The sequence below is a fragment of the Pristis pectinata genome, chromosome 11 (assembly GCF_009764475.1).
Source record: "Pristis pectinata isolate sPriPec2 chromosome 11, sPriPec2.1.pri, whole genome shotgun sequence".
Classification (NCBI taxonomy): Eukaryota; Metazoa; Chordata; class Chondrichthyes; order Rhinopristiformes; family Pristidae; genus Pristis; species Pristis pectinata.
Genome location: NC_067415.1, coordinates 39,097,633 through 39,120,943, shown reverse-complemented (window position 1 = coordinate 39,120,943; position 23,311 = coordinate 39,097,633).

Genomic DNA, 23,311 nt, shown 5'->3' with positions numbered 1-23,311 from the left:
TACTTTCTTTTGGCTTTATCTATGGCTACTATTCTGGTTAGCTCAAGACGAGCTCCTTTTGATTTAGATTTGTTGAGAATTAAAATTGCTTGACTACCAAAGAAATCCAGGAGAAACTAGCACAGGCTGGAGGTCAAGATGGTGAATGTGGGTCAAAGGAGGTTGAAGACAGAGTTGGTTAAATAGGGGCCTTTGAGTGTCCTTGAACTCCAGAATAGTTGGAGAGAATGAGGCATGGTAAAACAAAATAAAAAAGGAAAATGCTGGAAATTCAGTGATTCAGTGAAAACAATGGTATAGAAAGCAAAGGCAGGAGAGGTGTGATGACAATCAGGTGACTGGGGAGAACGAATTGAGAGAGAGAAAATAAATGGACTCTGCTATGATTATATCCACTGAATAAAAAGTCTGCAGGTAGGGGAATAAACCCATAAAATAATAAAACTTAATTAATTCCAAAAAGATACCTCTGATTTTAAGTGATTGTAGCAATAATGGCATGCCCTCCAGTATATCAACCAACCAACTCTTAAACTGTTTGGCAAAGGATCTGGCATTCTGAAGATGTTGCACAGAAAAGTCACCAAGAAAATCGCAAAGAAGAATTTCTTCTATCATCTGCTGACACAGTAAATAATGATTAAACTTGGCTTTTCATCGTATCAGTAAACAACAATAAATATAACTTCGAGACTATTTCACATGAAGTATTTATTAACAATTTACTTTCATTAAGAGGTAAAATATTAAAATATTGCATTAAATATATACATTATCACTGGGTTTTACTTTGAGGATTTGCACTAAAAATTAACTGGCCAGATTTGGTCAAATAAAATAAATGTACTATTCTTGGTCAAGAGGACCAGAAATATAAGGCTGGATGCTGATACTCTAACATTCACCAATATAATGAAAACCTAGGATATTGCTACAGTATATACCTCACAAATTTCCAATTGAAAGTTGCAATTATTGGAGGTACTGGGGAAAGAAACAGAAAAGTTGCTGTTACGTTTACAAATCTTCCTACGTGTTTCTCGTCTGAAAGAGCAAGACAGAAACCTGACAGCAGATCTCCCAGAATCTGTGGAGTAGGAAGCACTGCATGCAAAAATATATAAAAACAGAAAGCATGATTATAAGTACATGTAAGTATACAAGCAGAGAGTTGTGGATGCAGTTCAGTGCATCACGGAAACCAGCCTCCACTCCATGGACTCTGTCTACACATCTCACTGCCTTGGAAAAGCAGCCACATAATCAAAAGCCCCACCCATCCAGGACACTCTCTCTTCTCCCCCTTCCCATCAGGTAGAAGATAGCAAAGCCTGAGAGCGGGTACCACCAGGGTCAAGGACAGCTTCTATCCCACTGTTATAATTCTATTCAATGGACCTCTTGTACAATAAGAGGGACTCTTGAGCTCACAAGCTACATTGTCATGGCCTTGCACCTTATTGTCTGCCCGCACTCCTTTTTCTCTGTAACTGTAACACTATATTCTGAATTCTGTTATTGCTTTTCCCTTGTACTACCTCGATGTACTGATGTGATGGAATGATCTGAATGGATGGCATGCAAGACAAATTTTTTCACTGTACCTCAGTACATTTGACAATAATAATAAACCAATTATCACCTACAAGAACAAGGGCATATCTTGTTATTGTTATTCTACTGCTTTCAGAAGACTCCAGAAATGAAATATAGTTGTTCTTAAATTTCAATGAATATAAAAAATGTTCTTTACATGGGCAAAGGGAGTTCTCCCAGAAGATAGAAATTTAGTGACAACTCATTTTAACGTTCTGGGAGAATTCTTTTTGCCAACATAAAGTTGTCAAGTTAACACTTTTTACTTGTCAACAAAATTTACAAAGGTTTGCATAACAAGTATACCAAGAGAATACATTTAATGTGCGCCTGCAGGCATCGTCCAATGTTATCTTTCTACAAGGGGCAATTTTTAATTACCTTGTACAACTGTGTATCATAAGAGCAGAAAAGTTGGCAGACATCTGGGAAAGATATATTGATGATATCAAATGTAAATGACTCCCAGAACAATGAAAGGATGCTTCTGACCTACAATAACATATAATTACGTTCATTGTTAGGATAGTCCTCCATTTTGAAAAATATTTTCGTTCAGACAAACGGATGATTTCTGCAAATTCCTTGAACCATCTGCCAGTAAAACTATAAAAAAGACTTTTCTGAAATATGCTAAAATATGTCATGCATCCAAATAGTTAGACATATCATACCTCAAATAAAATCCAGATTTTGTTTTAACTATAGTTTGCACTCTATTATATCATAAGGCTTAAATATGATTTTCAATCAATAACAATTCATAGTCATATGCACTTGCACATGCAAACTAACATCTGAGTTCTTTAGCATAAAAGGGAAAGGAAATCCTGGAACTGAATCAGGGGAAAGAGCAGAATATTGCTGGCATTAAAGTGAGCTGAAGACAAGAGGTTGGTCTAAGGATAGTTTATTCTGGATTGACTTAATTTCCAGAACATAAGATTGTGAAATAATGCAGCATTGATTAAAGGAGCTCTGAGGACCATGTTTCAGTTTATCTGTTCTCATGTGCTGGTCTCCACGAATGATGCATTAATTGTGGACTTAATTGCTCTGTGGGCCTTCTCCTTGAACTGCTGTAGTTAGTGTACGATTTGGGAGAGAACTTGAAAACTATGAGCTCAGAACCCAATGCAGGAACTGTAGGCTTTTCCACAGATGGGACAGGCAAGTGGAGAGTTTGTGAAGCAGTATGCTCCTTTTGCAGGACTCCCAATGCATGAACTTAAGGTTTATCAATGCCCTTACAAATGATCCTTCTCCACTTCCAGGAGCCAGTGAGGATGTTGCATTTCTTTAAGGAGACTCTCAATACATCCTTAAATTTTTTTCTCTGTTTGCTTGGTAATTGCTTCAGTGACCAGAACTTGGAAAACAGTGCCTGCTTTGTGTGTCTGGTGTTATACATGCAAATGATGTGGCCTGCCTAATACAGTTGACAGAGTTTAACCAGGTTCTCAGTGGTGGGGATGTTGGACTGGAAGAGGACACTGACATTGGTTTGCTTATCCTTCCAGTAAATTTGAAGGATTATAATCATGTAATTGACAGTAACATTAGCTTTGGCTGGAACTTGCACCTGAGTTCTGGGAGAAAAAAAAAACTGAAAATCTGAACTGTACTCTGAGCTATAACCCTTTTAGATTGCTTTAGAGAATTGGACTCAATTTCTCTCTCTGTTAATTAAAATAATAATTTAATATAGTAATACTAGATTGAGTTAATTTGCAAAAATTACATACCTTCTCAAGTTGATTGCTTCTAATATGTTGCAGGATTTCCTGACAGTGATTATAATATGAATCTGCAACTACAGTAAACTGAGAAAACAGCAGAAAAAAGTGAGATCAAAGCACTTTATATGGCATAGATATCATGAAAGTTATTTGATTGGCGTAAAAGAAAGAGATACTTATACTTTCCACCTGGGTAGGATATTTCTCTTCCAGCTCTTGCTCCCAGGAAGTAAACCGAACTAATTCATAGGAAAACCCACCAAGACTTTCGGTCTTTATTGTGAATAATAAGAAATACATTACAAATATCCAATGGTTAAAACATGCTGATGAATATTGCTGACCATCAGTTAAAGCTTTGGAACAATGTTGCTTTAATTTCCTAACTACATAGAAATGCAAAAACGAAACCCACAATAACTCTGTTATTACAACTGGTGAACAAACAGCCGACAAAGTTAAAAGTAGTAAAATAGAATAGCATCACTCTCACACAACAGATGATCTGGTGATAAATAATTTTGTTTTTGAAATCCCCAGATTATGAATGGCCAACTGATGAACACACCCTACATACAAATGAACTCCTGTATTATGATTAAAATCTGAAGTCTGACGTACATATGTACGTTTGTTCCAATGTGTGGCAGAACTAGTTTCCTCTCTCTTTCCACTTCAAGTAATCATTCTTTCTTATCAGTCTTATGTGCATTTGATACCATTCATTAAAACACTGTAGAGGTATAGTTGCCATATTGAGTGATTTTTGTGTACTTTCTGACTTATGGACAAAATCAACTTATGAACAAAATCAACTTATGAAAGTCTATGAAAAACAGAACCTGTTTGTTACCTGGGGACAGCCTGTAGTAGATTTATGGAAGCAATAACTTTCAATGATAAATAGGTTCTTCTTTTACAACAGAAGTACAATTGTTTAAGAGTGGGAGTTGTGAATAAACTAAATAGATAGTGAAACAGGCATTCTATTTGGTGCTGTGGATAGGTCTTGCAGGCATTGCACAGACATAGATTGTGGATTTTATTAACAGTCACACATTGTATTATGATGTACTCTTAGGTGATTCTGTGAAATGCTGATGCTTGAACTTAGCAACCATTCATTATCTAAAGGTATATCCCAATTCGCGGATGCATGAGACCTCAAGTTATTCCTCTGGACATCAAGATGCAACTTTTTCAATTCCAGTTGAAGTTGCTCACTTGTTTATGCTTCATCACATGCTCCCTTCTGTTTCCGTTATGATACATTGACCCTTCCTCACATAGATGAAATGGTCCAATCTGCTCCTATGTTCAGAATCAGAATCAGAATCAGGTTTATTATCACTGTCTTATATGATGTGAAATTAGTTATTTTGTGGCGGCAGTACAGTGCAAAGACTGTGCAAAGACAGGGTAGTGTTCATGGGTTCATGGACTATTCAGAAATCTGATGGCGGAGGGGAAGAAGCTGTTTCTGAATCATTGAGTGTGGGTCTTCAGGCTCCTGTACCTCCTCCTTGATGGTAGTAACAAGAAGAGGTCATGTCCCAGATGGTGAGGGTCCTTAGTGATGTGTGGGAGGGTTGTGTCCATGATGGAGCTGGCTGAGTCTACAACCCTCTGCAGTCTTTTGCAATTCTGTGTATTGGACCCTCCATACCAGCTGTGATGCAACCAGTCAGAATGCTTTCCACCATATATCTATAAAAATTTGCAAGAGTCTTTGGTGACTTTTTTTTATTTTACAGCATGGTAACAGGCCCTTCTGGCCCAACGAGTCCGCGCCGCCCATTTTAAACCCAAATTAACCTACCCCTATGTCTTTGCAATGTGGGAGGAAACCGGAGCACCCGGAGGAAACCCACGAAGACACGGGAGAACGTACAAACTCCTTACAGACAGCGATGGGAATCGAACCCCGATCGCATGCTAAATCTCCTGAAACTCCTAACCAAGTTGAGCCACTGGTGTGCCTTCTTCATGATTGCATCGAAGTGTTGGGCACAGGACAGATCCTCTGAGATGTTGACACTCAGGAACCTAAAGCTGCTCACCCTTTCCATTGCTGACCCCCTCAGTGAGGACTGGTGTGTGTTCTCCCGACTTCTCCTTCCTGAAGTCCACAATCAATTCCTTGGTTTTGCTGACATTGAGTGCAAGGTTGTTGTTGTGACACCATTCAACTAGCTGATCTATCTCACTCCTGTACACCTTCTCATCACCATCTGAGATTTTATCAACAACAGTGGTGTCATCTGCAAATTTATGGGTGGCATTTGAGCTGTGCTTAACCATAGAACCATAGAACCATAGAACAATACAGCACAATACAGGCCCTTCTGCCCACCATGTTGTGCCGCCCTTCAAACCACACCCAAGACTACCTAACCCCTTCCTCCCACATATCCTTCTATCTTAAGTTCCTCCATATGCTTATCTAACAATCTCTTGAACTTGTCCAATGTATCAGCCTCCACCACCACCCCAGGCAGCGCATTCCATGCGCCAACCACTCTCTGCGTGAAAAACTTCCCTCTGACGTCTCCTGTGAACTTCCCACCCATTACCTTAAAGCCATGTTCTCTTGTTTTGAGCATTGGTGCCCTGGGAAAGAGGCACTGGCTGTCTACTCTATCTATTCCTCTTAATATTTTGTACACCTCTATCATGTCTCCCCTCATCCTCCTTCTCTCCAAAGAGTAAAGCCCTAGCTCCTTTAGTCTCTCCTCATAATCCATACTCTCTAATCCAGGCAGCATCCTGGTAAATCTCCTCTGCACCCTCTCCAACGTCTCCACATCCTTCCTATAATGAGGCGACCAGAACTGGACACAGAGTTTTGTAAAGCTGCATCATCACTTTGCGGCTCTTAAACTCGATCCCCCGACTTATGAAAGCTAACATCCCATAAGCTTTCTTAACTACCCTATCTACCTGTGAGGTGACTTTCAGTGATCCGTGGATATGAACCCCCAGATCCCTCTGCTCCTCTACACTGCCCAGAATCCTGCCATTTACCTTGTACTCCGCCTTGGAGTTTGTCCTTCCAAAGTGTACTACCTCACACTTCTCAGGATTGAACTTCATCTGCCACTTGTCAGCCCTGCTCTGCATCCTATCAGTATCCCTCTGTAAGCTTCGACAGCCCTCCACATTATCCACAACACCACCAATCTTTGTGTCATCTGCAAACTTGCTAACCCACCCTTCCACCCCCTCATCTAAGTCGTTAATAAATATCACAAAAAGTAGAGGTCCCAGAACCGATCCCTGTGGGACACCACTAGTCACAGCCCTCCAATCCAAATGCATTCCCTCCACAACTCTGCTTTCTACAGGCAAGCCAATTCTGAATCCACATGGCCAAGCCTCCCTGGATCCCTTGGCCTCTGACCTTCTGAAGAAGCCTACCATGTAGAACCTTGTCAAACACCTTACTAAAATCCATGTAGACCACATCCACTGCACTACCCTCATCAATCTTCCTGGTCACCTCCTCAAAGAACCTTACCAGGCTTGTGAGGCAAGATCTTCCCTTCACAAAGCCATGCTGATTGTCCCTGGACTAGAGGTCCCAGAACCAGGTCCCAGCCAGGAGGTACAGAAGCCTGAAGTCCCACACCACCAGGTTCAGGAACGGCTACTTCCCTTCAACCATTCGGTTCTTGAGCCAACCGGCACAACCCTAGTTTAGCAACACTATGACCACTCTGATCACTTTGCATTAAAATGGACTTTGTTTTTTTTTGTTCTAATTCTGTTTTCGTGTAAAGATTGTATTATAATTTATGTTTAATTTAGGTTTTTCTTGTGAATGCTGCTTATATGATGCTGTGCGCCTGTGATGCTGCTGCAAGTAAGTTTTTCATTGCACCTGCACACACATGGACTTGTGCATTTGACAATAAACTGGACTTTGACTTTGGTAAGTTCATATTTACTCCTTCTCCTCATATTCCACTCAACCTCATTCCACCATAAGCTGCAGATGATGTGAACATGCACCTAATGTTTTCGCCCCATGCTATCACAACCCCTCCACTATGTCCTTCTCCTTTCAGAACACCAAAAATCACAATCTCACCAGGCAGTGGTTGAAGAGCAACAGAAGGAAGACGAAAAAACAGATCAGTCAATTTGACATGGAGCTGGCAGTTCAGACACAGACACTTCATGGACTATGGATGTTTGTTTTCATGTGGAATCTAGCATTCATTGAGGTATGGGGCATGAAGCCAAAACAAGGGTAAATGGTAAACCTGGTATCAGTTTTCCAGAAGGCAAGTTTGTCCCACACATTCATGAGTGTAGAGAGAGTAGGGCAGTGGGCTAAGCACGCATCCATGAGGTCGTCTGTGTTGATTGTTAGTGAGGAGGAGATGTTATTACCGATCCACACTGACTGTGGTCTCCCGGTGAGGAAGTCAAGGATCCAATTGCAGACGGAGGTACAGAGAGTTAGAAGCTGGGTGATTAATACTGAGGGGATGATAGTGTTGAATGCTGAACTGTACTCAATAAACAGCCACCTGACATTTGTCTAGGTGCTCCAAAGCACAATGGAAAGCCAGCGAGATTGCATCCACTGTTGACCTGTTGTGGCAGTAGGCAAACTGCAGTGGGTCCAGGTCCTTGCTCAGGCAGGAGTTAATTCTAGCCATAACCAACTTCTCGAAGCACTTCATTACAGTAGATGTGAGTGCTACCGGGCGAAAGTTGTTGAGGCAGCTCAGTCTGCTTTTTTTGAGCACTGGTATTATTGCTGCCCTTTTGAAGCAGGTGGGAACCTCATACTGCAGCAGTGAGTGGTTGAAGATACAGACACAAGAGAGACTGCAGATGCTGGAAATCTGGAGCAACACACAAAAAGTACTGGAGGAACTCAGCAGGTCAGGCAGCACCTATGGAGGGAAATGAACATTTCGGGCTAAGACCCTTCATGGAAAGAAAGAGGGTAGAAGCCAGAAGTTGAAGTTGGGCAGTTGAAGATGTCCTTGAAATGTTATACATTTCTATTTTGTCTCCTCACTGAAAGTTGAGCTAAATCTTTCAGGGCTCAATTTAATAGCAACTATGATATCTGAGAGGCAACATTTTGACTTCTCTAAAATTGCTACATGATTTAACGATCAAATCTGCACACAGATCAAATACAAGTGTATAAGATACATATTTGTATACTAAGGCATTTGTACTGGAACCTTGTGAGACTATAACTAGAAATATGAATACTTCAAAAATAATTTTATTTACAAACCTTTCTGCATTTATTATTGACAGTGAAGAAACTTTCTCTTTTCAAATTGGAAAAGTCTATGCTAGAATTTGGGAAACAAAAAGGAAACATATTATCATTTTAAAGAAAGGCTTGCAGTATTATAGCACCTTTCACAGTCACAGGAGTACAAAATGCTCCACAGCCAATGAAGAATTTTTGTGCAGACAAACATGACACTAATTTTGCATCTAATATACTTAAATATCATATGTCCAAATAATAAAATTCCTCGTTTTAAAATTTAACATCAAATTGCTTGTATAATTTCCAGATATTGTTACTGTATTCTTAAATCTGTTAGATAATGGGTAATTCATGATATGTCATCAATCGCTGTAAAATATCATTTTTCGTTGAACATGCCTTAGAATTTGTTGGACAAATGTGCAAAGTCGATTTACGGTGCAAACATCCTAGAAAATGATGGCATTATCAGTTTCATCTCTTACTTGTGCCATTCTATAACTTGTCCAAGATAACATTTATGTTGTTGTGCCATTTTCCTCACCAAAATAGTTTAACAGCTAATTATAATAGCTTCCTTACCCCATTAAACTCAATTCTGAAATTGAGTTTGATAAACTAACACTTGGCAATTGGACAATGATGCTGTTGGGGCTGAGCATGTCTGATATATCAGAATAAATCATTTGCTTGGCAAGTGTACAGATTTTTTAACAAGCTGCAATTATTCTGGTCATAAACCTGTTTCAGTGATGATATTAAGTGTAATTGCCGCCTGCAAATATGATTGATTTATAATTCATAATGTGTAATTTCAAACTAAAGATTAATTGACTATCACCAGTTTAAAGAATAATATTAACTTTGAAAGAATATATGATAATGTAATTGTGATAGTGCTTGTAATATTTTCAGCAAAATAAAAATACTTAGGATATGGTTCTAATATAAGCATGTGCAAATTATTGATTCAAACTAAATAACAATTTGTCAACATGCAAAATTATTTATTTAGAATGATTTCATTACATTTGCAGTTGTCTTATGTTATTTGTCATGGATTAAATTGTTGACAGTTGCATAAGACTTTTTTTCTAATTAGATTCTAATGACATCTACTGCACCAGCTGAATTATCAAATACATCTTGAAGTCAAAGTGTGCACACGTGAATCACGTGGAACCAGAATGCATATAATACATAATCTGTTTGTCTGTTACTGTTTATATCAGCATGAAGTTTTAATTAAGTAGGTGGAAGCTTCGGTTAATAATAAGATGCTGACTCTCTCCTCACTAAAATAGGTGCAATCTCTAATATTGAATTGTGTGTGCTGTAGAACATTGGTTTCCATCCTCAGCCAGATAAAGGTCATTGGTCATGTGCTTTTGAATAACTGCTTTGCTCTCTACAGCACACTCTAATTAATTTTCAAGTAATTTACAGCAAAAATTCACCATTGGGGGATGGAAATACAGAATAACCTACAAATCAAATATCTTCTTTATTCTTAAATTCATCTAAGAACACATCTCAAGTTATTCTTTTCATAAATGAAATTTATTTACCTTTCAAATTGTTTATTGGTCATCAGGGAGAAGTACTGACCATATAGAGGAGAATGTGGTCTCACCCGTATTCCCTCATAGTGATATCTACAAAAACATGATTACTTTTCGTGTAAAACCAGCAGCAAATACAAGTTTAAATGCAACAATATACTAGCTTGATTTTGTAAATTTATTTCTGCATTCCTGATCAAATGTCTCTAATATGTATCTGTGTTTTCTTGATAGTTCTAAACAAAATTAGTTAGGGTAACAACACAAAATCAATTTAAGAAAACAATCAAATGAAGTTAAAGAAATCCATAATAATACAAGTTCACAATATCAATTTTGGCCTTGATAATAAAGCAACTGTAGTAAAGGTTGAAAATTAAGGCCTACAAATGTGCATAAAAATGTGTATTAAAGTGGAAGTGCGCAGGGCCCTCTCAGGCTGCTGTTTACCACTGCACGAGGCCCAAGACATTGTGCATGGTTGAGCAGACATTGCATGCACAAATGTACTAAAGGTCTTTCCTGCACAGAGTCATATGAGAGAATCAATTTTGCCAGGTTTGGAAGGGCATATGCACGTGTCCTTAATGTTATGGGCAAAAATATGCTCATGTATCCATTACCTCACATTTATTTGGCATTTATTGGGGGAAGGCCATGCTCCAAGTTGTGCTCAATTATGCACACCCTTATTCCTCTGTAATCCCTTCCCATTGCAAAAAGGGCAGATTGTATAAGTGGTGTGTTATAGACTTGACTGGGCTTGGGATTTGCGGGGAGGATCTCAAAATCAGAGAGGATCAGGGTTGGGGAGAATGGATGAGGTAAGTGCTGTGGAGACGAGGGCAGGGTGCAGGGAGATGTACAGTAGGAGGAGTCAGCCAGGGAGGTGATTGGAATGGGCAGGGTGGGGAGGTTGGGGGGTACATGGAAACTTGGATAAAGGGTAGATCTGAGTTGTGGTCAGAGGATGCAGCGGGTGGGATGCTTTATGAATGTGATCAGGATTGGGTGAGTGTGATGTGGGTTGGCGGTCTGGGTGTTCATAGCGGGTCACTGCACATACCTAGTGAACTCTGTGGTATATAAAAAAACAAATAAATAAATCTAAAATAAAAAGCTATTATCAGTAATGGTGGACATGAAGCAACCAGATTATCATAAAAAATTGTCTGTTCACTAATTTCTTTCAAGGAAATCTGCCGTCCTTAGCTCCCCCCCCCCCACCCCCCGGCCTTTATGTGACCCCAGCCCCACAGCAAGTTGATTGATTCTTAACTGTCTTCTAAAATGGCCTAGCAAATGGTTGAGTTTCGGGCAATTAGGGATGAATAATAAATGTTGGCCATGCCAATGATGCTCATATTCCATGAATGAATGAATTTTCAAAAATCAAATAATGTGATAAAGTCTGCGACATAAAGTACCGAATCATGTTTACCTTTTCATTCAAAAATGAACACAGAACTCCAAGACCCACGTCTTGGCAGTGAGTAGAAATAGAAGTCTGATAGCACACTGTGGGGTGGGATGAGCATCCGCCCCACTGATTTGCAATTTTCTCATAGAAATGTTAGGTATAGGGTTTTGAAATTGTTCCTGGAAGTATACCTTTGTCAATGGAACATTGCAAACGTGACACACTTGTTCAAGAAAAGTGCAACTATAGGCCTGTTCAACATTGGTTGTGGGTAAGGTTTCAGTAACGATGATTTCAGAAAAAAATAACAGGCACTCAGAGACGTTTAAATGAGAATGTATTTCTTTATCTCTCTTTACTGCCTCAAACAGCTTTTAGTTTTTATTTCAAATTTCCGGTTCCTACAGTATTATATTTTTGCAATACCTTGCACACCCTCTTGTTCCCAGTCGTCTGGTTCTCAAGTCAGTAAATACTGAACGAACAAGCTTTCAAGGAAAATAGATAATTAATAATATACACGAAAACCACAATTAAGAACAACTCTGAAATTTTCTCACCTACATTTTTAATTCTATATCCAGTCATTATAAGTGTCAGTTTACATTTGATTTAAATAAACTACTTGTAGAATGGATATTAAAATCATTTAGCAATTCACACAAGCATTCTAAAGGCACTAAGGACAGCCAACATTCACACAAATACTGTTTAATCAAAACAAGTAAGCAGCTTATAATATTTATTTTGTTTCTGTTTTTGTTTTAACTTATAATATTATTTCCCTTTGAAAGGTGATCATGGTGTTTACAAAAGAAGAGCATGCCAATAAAATATTGGCAGAAGCTGAGGTGGTGGAAGTAATGAATGAAAGATGATAGGCAGGATGCACAGGAAATGCTGGTTATGCTTAGAGTGGGTAAGTCAGCTGGTCCAAATGGTTTGCTGCTTCGGGAAGTAGTGGGGGGAGATAGTGTAAGGGCATGTCCTATTCTTCCAATCTTCTTAGAAACAGGGGAGGTGCTGGAGGACTGGAACCTTGCAAACGTGACACACTTGTTCAAGAAAAGTGCAACTATAGGCCTGTTTAACATTGGTTGTGGGTAAGGTTTCAGTAACGATGATTTCAGAAAAAAATAACAGGCACTCAGAGACGTTTAAATTAATTAAGGACAGCTGGCATGGATTTATAAAAAGCAAATAGTGTTTGACAAACTGAACTGAATTTTTTGATGAAGGAATGGAGACGGATGATGGAGTGATATAGAGAACATTGTCTATCTGGAGGACAACTGAAAGAAGGCTACAACTAAAATATTGTGCCCGGTTCTGGTCACCATATTTTAGGAAGGAGATGAATATCTTTGAGAGGATGCAGAGGGGATTTACCAGAATGGTTGCATGTATTTAGTTGTTAGATTAGGTTAGGTTATCCTTGGAACAAAGGAAATTGAGGGAAGATTTGATAGGGGCACACAACATTATGTCAGATTTTCAAAAGAAATTTGTTCCCATTCATTGAAGGACTAGGTGACATTGATTTAAGGGTTGGGGCATAAGATACAAGAGGACCGTAAGGAAGAACTTTTTTATGCAAGGGAATGCACTGCCTACCAGGATGCTGGAAGCAGAGGTAATGATTGATTGCAAAAAGGAATTAGATAGGCAGTGGGGGAAATAAACCTAGAGGGCTACAGATGAGAGTGGGTAATGGGACTAACTGCGTTGCTCTACAGAGAGTCACCATGGGTTGGATGTGTTGAATGTTCTCCTTCTGTGCTATTGTGACTCTATGAATTCAGCTGATGTTACAAACTAATAACATTTGTGTAGTGATAAGTCACTATATCAGTTATATCAGTGCCCAACTGCAATGATATTACCAGTTATTGTCACTGTCAGTAAGTGAAGATCATATCTCTTAATGAAATGAATTCTAGCTAATCAAGAGCATTGGTGTGCTGTACTTCAGAAAAACAGCATTCACTATTCTCATTATGTCATCAAATAAATGTAAACCATACCACTTGCATGATTCTCTACCATGAGGCATAGAAAAACACCCATAAAAACGTACAGTAATACAGATTTAATTAGATACCTGCACTTATTAGATTTTCTTTCATGCTGCATATATTTGTGTGAAAGTGTTTCTTGCCTTTCCATTGACCATTTTGAGATCTGTAAATGGATCAGTAGAGATAAAGTGATGAGAGACAGTGGAGCACAGTGCATAGAGCAGCAAATTCAAGCAGCAAGAGGGAAGAGAGAATAATGATAGGAGAGGGGAGTGCAGCGTAGATAAAGGAATAAGAGATTGCAAGAGTTGAGAGCAGAGCAACAAAAATAAAATGGCAAGTGTGGGAAGCAATGAGAGCCAAGAGTGAAGTGGAGCAGATAAAGTGGAAAGAGAGAGTGGGAGGAAGGGAAAGCTGAGAACTGGCCAATGGCAATAAGGTGGGAAGAGAGAGTTATGAGATACTGGAGCTGAAAATGGATCAGTGGGATTAAAGCAGTGAAAGAGTGCTAGAGACAGCAAAGTGCTGAGGATATTGCAGCGTATGAGAATGGGAGATAGCAAGACAGAATGGGTATGCAGATAAAAGGTGGGAGAGCCAATGAGTAGAAAGTCAAGTCAAGTGGAGATAAACCAAAGAAAGTGTTAAGGGTAATGGGACCTGAGGGCAGATTGGCAGAGATACAGCAATGACAGAAAGAGAGTAGGAAACAGTGAAACCCAAGAGTGGAGACATGGCATAAGGATGTGGGAGCCAGTGAGAACTATGAATAGAGCAGCAAGGTAAAGAAGAGAGAGACAGAGTGTGAAATAGTGAGATCTGAGGGCATAGCAGAGATAAATGGAGAAACAGCACTTGATAGTGAAAGCTGCAGGCATGGATAAATCAATGATAAAATGTAAAACTGTGGACGTTGAGAATGAGTGATGGTGATAAAGTAGAGAGGGAGAGGAGGAGACAGCGAGAGCTAAGAGTGGATTGGGCTGGATAACAAGGTGAGAGCAAATGGGAGAGAGTGAAACCTCCCTACTGCAGCAACAAGGATAAAGCAGTGAGAAAGAGTCGGCAACACGGAGACCTGATAGCTCTGCAGTGGCAATAAAGTGCTGAAAGAAAGTAGGAGAGTGTAAGACCTGAGGACAGAATGCCTGGGATAAAATCAAGTGAGTGGAAGACAGCAAGAAACACAAAGTAATTGGCCAAGAAAATGGCAGATGGAGTTTGTAATATTCACTTGTACTGAAAAAGTCATTTCAATGTAAAATGGTCCCTGTAACTGCTGAGCCAAATCAGGCATCATCCACTTCTAAGCCATTTTGGCAAGTTTATTTCCAAACTTTATGTCATTAAGAAATTAAAAGTGGGTTTAGTCAGAGGAACATTTGGTACCTCAGCATATTTTTCTCAGGATATCGAAGCATAGAGTCACACTCACTAAGTCACAGAAAGATTAAAGGTTCAAAGGAAACCATTCAACTCGCCAAATCTTTGCTGGCTTTATCAAAGAACATCCTAGTTAGTCCTACTCACCTGCCCAGCAAATCTTTTCCTTCCAAGTCTTTATCCAGTTTCCTATTTAACACCACAATTGAATCTGCCAGCACTTGACCCTAGCAGCACATTCTAGATATTAATCACTTGCTATGTAAAAAGATTTTATCCCCTGCTACTTTTGATTCTTTTGCCAATCACCTTCATCTAATGTCCTTTGGCTTTTGACCCCTCTGCCAATTTAAACAGTTTCTATCTATTCTGTCTAGATCCTTCATCATTTAAGTGCATCTATCATATATTCCCTCTCAACAACCTCTGCTCCAAGGAGAACAATCCTAGTTTCTCCAGTCTATCCACATTGCTAAAGTCCCTCTGTCCTAGGAATCACGTTAATAAATCTCTTCTCACCCTGTCCGGTGCTTTCACATCTTTCCTAATGTAAGGTGTCCTGAACTGAACATAATAGTTCAGTTGGTATTTTATATAGTTTGATCAATAGCTTTTTACTATTACCAGCTATTATACAGCTATCAAATGTTATCCCTTAATGAGCAGAGTATTTCATACCTTTCCAAAAGTAGCTGCATTTATTGGATTTGATCTACTGTGGTTACAATACTCCAGGTAAAACTGATAAATGAGGCTACGAGGAATGCTCCAACCTTCACAAACATAAAAATGCTCAAGTAGCCTATAAAAAAGAGAATACAATATAAATGTCTCATCAAAGCATTGCTGGAGTTTGGTGTTGTAAGTACAGTAAAATTTTATTTTACATGTTAAAACTGTGTATTGTGGTAACTTGGTCATGTTCAAAAAAGATGTAAAGACACCACCTTTTATAATGTGTTAAAACCTTCACACAAACTAATGTTTGATTTGAAGCTACAGCTACAAATCTGTTACTTGCATCTGTCTACAGCCTGCTATGTCAAGTGGGGAGAATTACACATTTGCAGGTGCCCTAAAAATGCATTACCCTAACTTTTTCTCATTGTTGCAATAGTAGTCGGAAGGCTTTCCTCTCAGAATAATGGAAGTGACCAATTAAGTTCAAAAACTTGTAAATATTGGAAACTTTAAGTAGAGTAGGATGTTGTGGAGACATACTGCCTAACTGACACCTGAAAAAAGTAAGCCAGGTTAATATTTGTCAAGTTGAATGAAGACTTTTATTCAGAATTGGTAACCAATAGTGTGCAAGTGTTGTTACAGAACTAAGTCAAAGCTGAGTTGGGTAGGGTTGCAAGGAGAGAACATCTGGTAGTCAAGAATAGTGGCATTGGTTGGGGAATGGGATTTTATGCCTGTTGAATGGGTAGATATGGGAGTAGGCTAGGAATGAGTTAACTGCACTAAGTGATGGTGCACAAGAAACCCGCTGACCACATTTAACTTAAATATGTCTGCTTTGTGGTTGAAACACCTTACCCACTCCCTCCCGTAGAAGCAGGCTGTCAATTTTGATGTGTCAACCAGTCATTAGGTGCAATTTAACGGGAGTTAGGATTTTGAGTATGCACAGATAATCCAAGCTTCCTGGAACTTGCCAATAAAACAAAAGTGAGAGCATAGAGGCATTCAGGCACTGAAGATCTGTTTCCAAAGTTGACAATAAATATTAGTATCTCACAGATGCCTTCATGGTTGACTGTGTGAAAGTTTTTTTTTGTGCTGAGAGGTTACTTGGAAAATCTTGAAGATAAATTTGTAACCATTGAAGTTTGTAATTCAGATGCTAGACTTTGTCAGTGATGTCTGTGGGGTGCACTTTGCTGTTCTCTATGGCCAATTGAGTGCCTTACCTTGGGATACAAAAGATGACCACAATCAATACTGGCCACAGCCTCAGGAACATAGGCTAACTGCTTTTCAAAGATCAAGAGCTGAATACAGAGAGGGAGGCAGTGGAGAGATGCAGCTCCTGAAGCTTGAGGGAAGGGTTACTTTCTGGCAATCAGGGTGTAAGCTTCTGTAACATATCTGAACACTATTAAGCAAGAACGCTCAAAGTGTTCTGTAAGGTAATGGTAGATATTTACAGCCTACTGTTGATTATTGCACCTAGTGGTATCCCTTGTATCTGTCAAATTTATTTCCATCCTCATCTTCTTTGTCTTGGTTACATTCCAGTTCTCCACTCCAGAAATGAGAAAGATTTTGTAGTTGGTAACACAAGAAATGTAAGACAGGTGACTGATGGTTTGGTTGTCAGGATGGCCAATTGTATCGTTTGTATTGACGAGGCTAGTCAGAATTAATGGCCACTTGGCTTTGCTAATCTAGCTGGCTTCCAATGATTTACAAAAGATGCAGGAAATCATTTACTGTTTTCATGTAGTAATCAAAGTGTGCCAGATGATCCAGATGCATTTCTAAACCACAAGGGTTTCCATTTCATTCATGTACAGGTAGTGATGCAATTGCAGAAAATGTTTATGCAATTTGTGCCAGATTCTTTTGAAACTCCTTCAATACTTAATCTTGTGGAAATCCACCCTTTTTTTATCTATTTTCATTCTAAAACATAACTACTGGTTGTAGTTTGGATACCTTTAATATAACAAACATATTTAAATAATAAGGGTCAGGAGTGGTATAACAAAAGTGATTAGACCACCAGATGCATTATTAAACACAACACCAGACTGTTGAAGATGCACTTCAGGTGTCTAAACAGATCTGGACGTTCTCTTCAATATACATTGCCAGCATCTGTGAAATAAGAGTTGGCATGTTCAATAACACACACTATTGTTCAGCAGGAAAGGCTGGACGTACAGATGACACAAACAGTGGAACACCCTCTTTGGGTAATGAAGGTGATAAGGCAGAATTGTCAGGGTCCTATTCAATATATATCTTAAACAAAATAAAAAGATAGGTTCTGAATAAAGATCATTGACCTGAAATGTTAGCTGTTTCTCTCTCCATAGACACCATCTGCCTCTCATTCTTTTTCTCTGTTTGCCTCCATCTATCATTCACCTGCCACTGTCTCCTAACCCCATCCCCCTCCCCTCCCCTCCCCTCCCCGGTGCAACCTGCCTGTCATCTGTCACCCCTCCTCAGTCCACCAATCACTGCCAACTCCTATCTCAATGCTCCCCCTCTCCTCTTTATACTGGTCATCTCTCCTCTCAGTTCTGATGCAGGGTTTCGACCCGAAACTTCGTTAATTCCTTTCCTCCCACAGATGCTGCTTGACCCTCTGAGTTCCTCCAGCAGATAGTTCGTTGCTCCATATTTCAGCATCTGCAGTCTCTTGTGTCTCCTAATACAGCTGCAGTCCAGTTTTCTTTCTTCCTCTGCTGTGCAATTAACAGTCAAGTTTCATCCTTGCTACATGCTATTAACTTGGGGAACTGGCATTGAGTCATCATCACATCCTAATCGGGTGTGAAACTTGAAAATATATTAGTTCAATGCCTAAATTGAAGAGGCTCTGAAAAGATGTCCGCGAAGTGTCTCCCACCCGCTGGTAATCCCTACCCTCCCATCCTTCCTCGTGCCCCTAATTCCCCATCTCCAGGCATTTCCACTCACTGCACTGAAAGCTAAAATTGCTTCTAACACATTGGAATCCGTCAGGATTTCGCAGCACGTGCACATTATTTTTAAATTGCAAGTGAAATATTTCTGGATTATGCACAATGATCTCATTCGAGCATCCAAAGATGTTTAAGGAACGTGACACCACGCCATTTTTAGATTTATTGGGGTTTGTATGAGTTGAAATCTGAACTCTCCGACCTGCCTTGACTTTTCGTTTACTAAGTATTGCAATGACAACTTAGTCGTGTTCACCTCCTTTTATAATGGTCCCAAGAGAAGTGAAGCGAATTACTCTTGAAATTTATGCTTACGATCTTATTTTCTACGGGCACCCACGGGAAACCGAAAGAAATGTGTGCGTCTTTTCACAGATTCAGAAAAGGTTTAGCTAGTTGAGAGGCGCACAGAGTTATCAGCATTCTCAATAACGCTACCTGCAGATACTACATTCTGAGGCTTTGTAACCGTAAAGTCTTCAGTTTTTATTATCCTAAATTTGAGCATCGTTTGGGTGACAATTTTTTGATTCAAAGCTAGACCAACGAAATAAGTTTTAAGAAATGTATAACAATTCTGTTTTGCGTGAATTAATTAACCGTGAAACATATCAATGCGAGGTAATTTTGCACTGTAGAAATACATGTGTTTTATTTCCGGGATACACATCTCATCTCACTTTCCATACCAAGATATTCCGTAATGTACACATCGTTTGTTGATTTGTCGTACTGCCCAATGTAGCTTTATGAATGAGGGACCTTGATTAAGAAGCAGTGATGTTAACGTTGTAGTTTAAACACTGAATTTACCGATAGCTCCGATTTTGTCCGCAACAAAGAAAATTTCAATCATTATTAAAAGAAACCATCGTTATTCAAAAATACAAGTAGTCGACAATTACATAATTTTCTATAATTTCTAATGCATCTCGTCAACCTAATTTTAAAAAGAAATTCAAATATATTTGTAACCCGAATCTCTTGAGAGAAGGGGGAAAGAGCTAACGTGGCACAAATAACATTTTGTTTTCTGAATATATTGAGGTCGTTCCTCTATCTATTTTAGGTCTCACCACTTGACAAGTTCACGATGACATCCCTTGGCCACTGCTGACTGCTCCATGCTGCTTTGCTTGGAACCGTCGAGACTCCGCTGTACTCGGAGATAATGCTTGTGATCAGAACGGTTGAGTGGAACACGCTGGACTTTAAAAACAATTAATAACAAAACAGCCGAATGGAACCAGAAAATATTTCAGGAATAAACTATAATAAACTGTACAACTGCAATGCCTTTCCATTCATTGAATACAAAAAAGTTAGCTTCCAGGTCCTTAGGAACAAAATTTGTCCTAATTTTTGAAAAATGTTCACCGCATATTCCATGACAAACGAACCCTTCAGTCATCGGATCTGTGGAAAACAGCGCGTAAAACAGATCAGATAGGATTGTCTAACATCAATAGTCCCTCCCCTCCTCTCAGTCTAAATATGTTTCTTTGCTGTTACATGGATAATGAACATGATATGCGTTTGGTGGGGAAGGGCTAGATTTTCCAATATACTTGATAGGAAAAATTACCTCTCACACCTCACTTCCTCATGACTTGGATTATTGTCTCCAACTATTCACTTCCAATATCTCCACTGCGCTTCATTCACTTTTCTCCCCCGCCCTTCCCACTCCTGCTGTATTATTCTAATTCTTCCACTTTGAATATCCACTCAACACTTATGTCCACCTGTTTTCAATGCTCCACTCTCAAGCTCAACCCTCAACCAATTCAGTTTTAATTACTCTTCCCAAAGACAGCACAAATGCTCCACTTCATTCACTTTACCCAAAAATGCCGTTTGTTCACAAAATTTCCCATTTAAATAAAAAAAAGATATTAAATTATGTTAAGGCAAAATGTTCTGTTGCTCTTTTTATCTCTTAATATTTGCATCTTCTGACTGGCACTAGAACATGGGTAGGATATTTAAAACAATGGTCTGTTTATTTCAAAATTCAACTGGTTGCTTCTCAATAAGATAGCTCAATTAGCCTGAGTATAGATAATTTGACCTGGATTTTTTTTAAGATTAATTGCCAGTTTTCAAGCGAGCTTTTGACATTAAACTAGGTACCTATAGAATCTAATTTGCTTTAGGAAGAATACTTCGGAATTTACTTTCTCCCCAAAATCTACACTTTTTCTTCATTTCCCTATTTCTTGAAATCATTTAGGTACTTGCAGTGTATTTTCCTGAACTTCTTCAGCATATTGATGTCAGCATTAATGACAATATAATTACTTCTGTCTTATTCTGGAGGCAGATAATGGAGGGATTGACGCTATTGCTTTGTTTGTGGTGCTTTGGACATTTGGACATTGAGTGGTATATAGATAACAGGTTGCCAGACAAAAGTACTTCATCTTCTTTAAAACTGGGTATTTCACAATAGAAAAAAAATGATTAGTCTAATAGTTCAAACATAATCAATCTTGGACAAGACTCTAATGTACCACACAAAGTACCATTACTACCAGTGAAGGAAATAAAAATGGTGGGTGGTAATAAGGTTGCCAGTTAAGTAGACGGTTTTGTCCTGGATTCTGTTTTGGTGTCATTGGTTCATTGGTGAAATGGAATACAGAAATAAAGTAATTTCAAATCTTAAAATCAAACAGTACTTAATGAATGCCAGAATTTCTCTAAGAGTCTATTTTACAGATATTTGCTTTGTTACAGAAAATTTGTTACTTTTATTTCTCCAAAGATGCATCAATAAATTAAATCACTAAAACACATCTTTCAAAACAGTTTTGATTTGTATTTCTTACCACTGTGATTGAAGTTGAAGTTGAGACAGAATAATGTTTTCGTATACAAAAAAATTGAGCATCTGTCCTAAAATGTGTGTATATCTGTTCAGGCATAACTGGATTAGAACTTCCAGCTATTCATCGTATGATGTGGCCATTATAACCACTCGTCATAACATGTGAAAATTATTAGCCACTCTATATTTATAAATAGTGATATATATTTGATCAGAAGAAATAGGTCCTTCCTACATTTAATATGCCATACAAGGTGTGAAATAAGATTTTAATATGTGAAATCAATTTCTTAATACTTGAAATTGAATATAATGATCAATGCATGATACTGCAAATAAGGCCTTCTGGTGAATGGTCTCCAGCATTATTATGTATCTAATAATAAGATAAATCACTAATCAATTCATTGCAGTTGCTTAATAAGGAATTACCTTACATAACCCCATGCTGATCACCTTCATTTTGAGCCATTACTTTCCTTCGTGAGGAAGGAAAAGCATACCATTAATTTCCTATATTTTATATTAAAAATGCATTTGAAAAGGAAAAGCATTATGGGATTCAAAAATCAAAATTTCCTATCTTTTCTACTATATTTAATTCAGAATAGTCAACAAAGTGAAATAAAATATATAACATTTTTAAATCATAAATGAAATAAAATGTTAGATGACAGCTGACAATTTAAACAAATCAACACAATTAATTTATATTTAAAAATAAACAGGCCAGGACCATTAGTATTCAATGGAACACTTACAATTTTAATATATTTAGCAAGTTAAGATTTCACAATACTTAATGTACTATCCATTAACATGCATTAACTTCTATGTGGTATTCACAATATGAAAACTATAATTTTAAAATAAACATACATCAATATAACAATAAACAATTATATTTTTATATTAAACCATATAGAAAACAATATCAATTGTTATCCCTCAACCCATCAAGTTTCACAAATGTTTATGTCAGAAATATAAAAACAGTTAACACCTACGAAAAACTAAATAGGGTGATCTCAAAACAAAAGAATAGAAAAAAACAGAGATATATTTTTGAAATATTACCACAAGATAGCTCATCCAAACTTTGCCACAGTGAGAAAATCTCATGAGAGAGAATAAGGAAGAGTAAAATCTGATGGACATCCTAAATTACCTTTGTTTTCTCTCAACAGAATTGATAGAGGGCTTATCACACTGAAAGCTTGCTGGAAATGAGTGGATCAAGGAAATTAGATATATGAAAGGGGATCTTTCAAAACAATTTTTAAAAATTATTACTTGGAAAAGTAATTGGAAATTAAATTTAATGTTCAAATAAATCTTTGAAGGGAAGACACCAGCTGATAGACATGACTAAAATATTCTATATACCATGTCTTTTCAATGAGTCATTTGAACAGTATCATATAAATAAAATATTTTGTATGGGTACGTGCACAAGTAAAAAAGTAAAAAAAAGATGGATATCTAACATTATTGCTTTCATTGAAAGGAGGGAAGTTAAGGTCAAATAATGTTAAGATAAGCTAGTCTCAGAAGAACTAGCTTATCTTAACATTATAAGACCTTAACTTCCATCCTTTCCTAGTATGAAGAATATGATTTTTAAGATAAACTTTTTCACATTTATAATTTAGAAAAGAAAGTCAATTGAAGAACCTATCTTCTAAGTAATTAACTGAAGAATATATTTTCCATGTTAAAGGTGACTTACATTTAGATGCTTCCTTACTCCAGAAGATTCGCTTTAAGCAATCTGGAGCCACAGGTGCCAGATATTTCAGAATTGTTTTTAGAGTGATTCTCTTTGCTGATATGCAGGTCACTGATTCAGAATA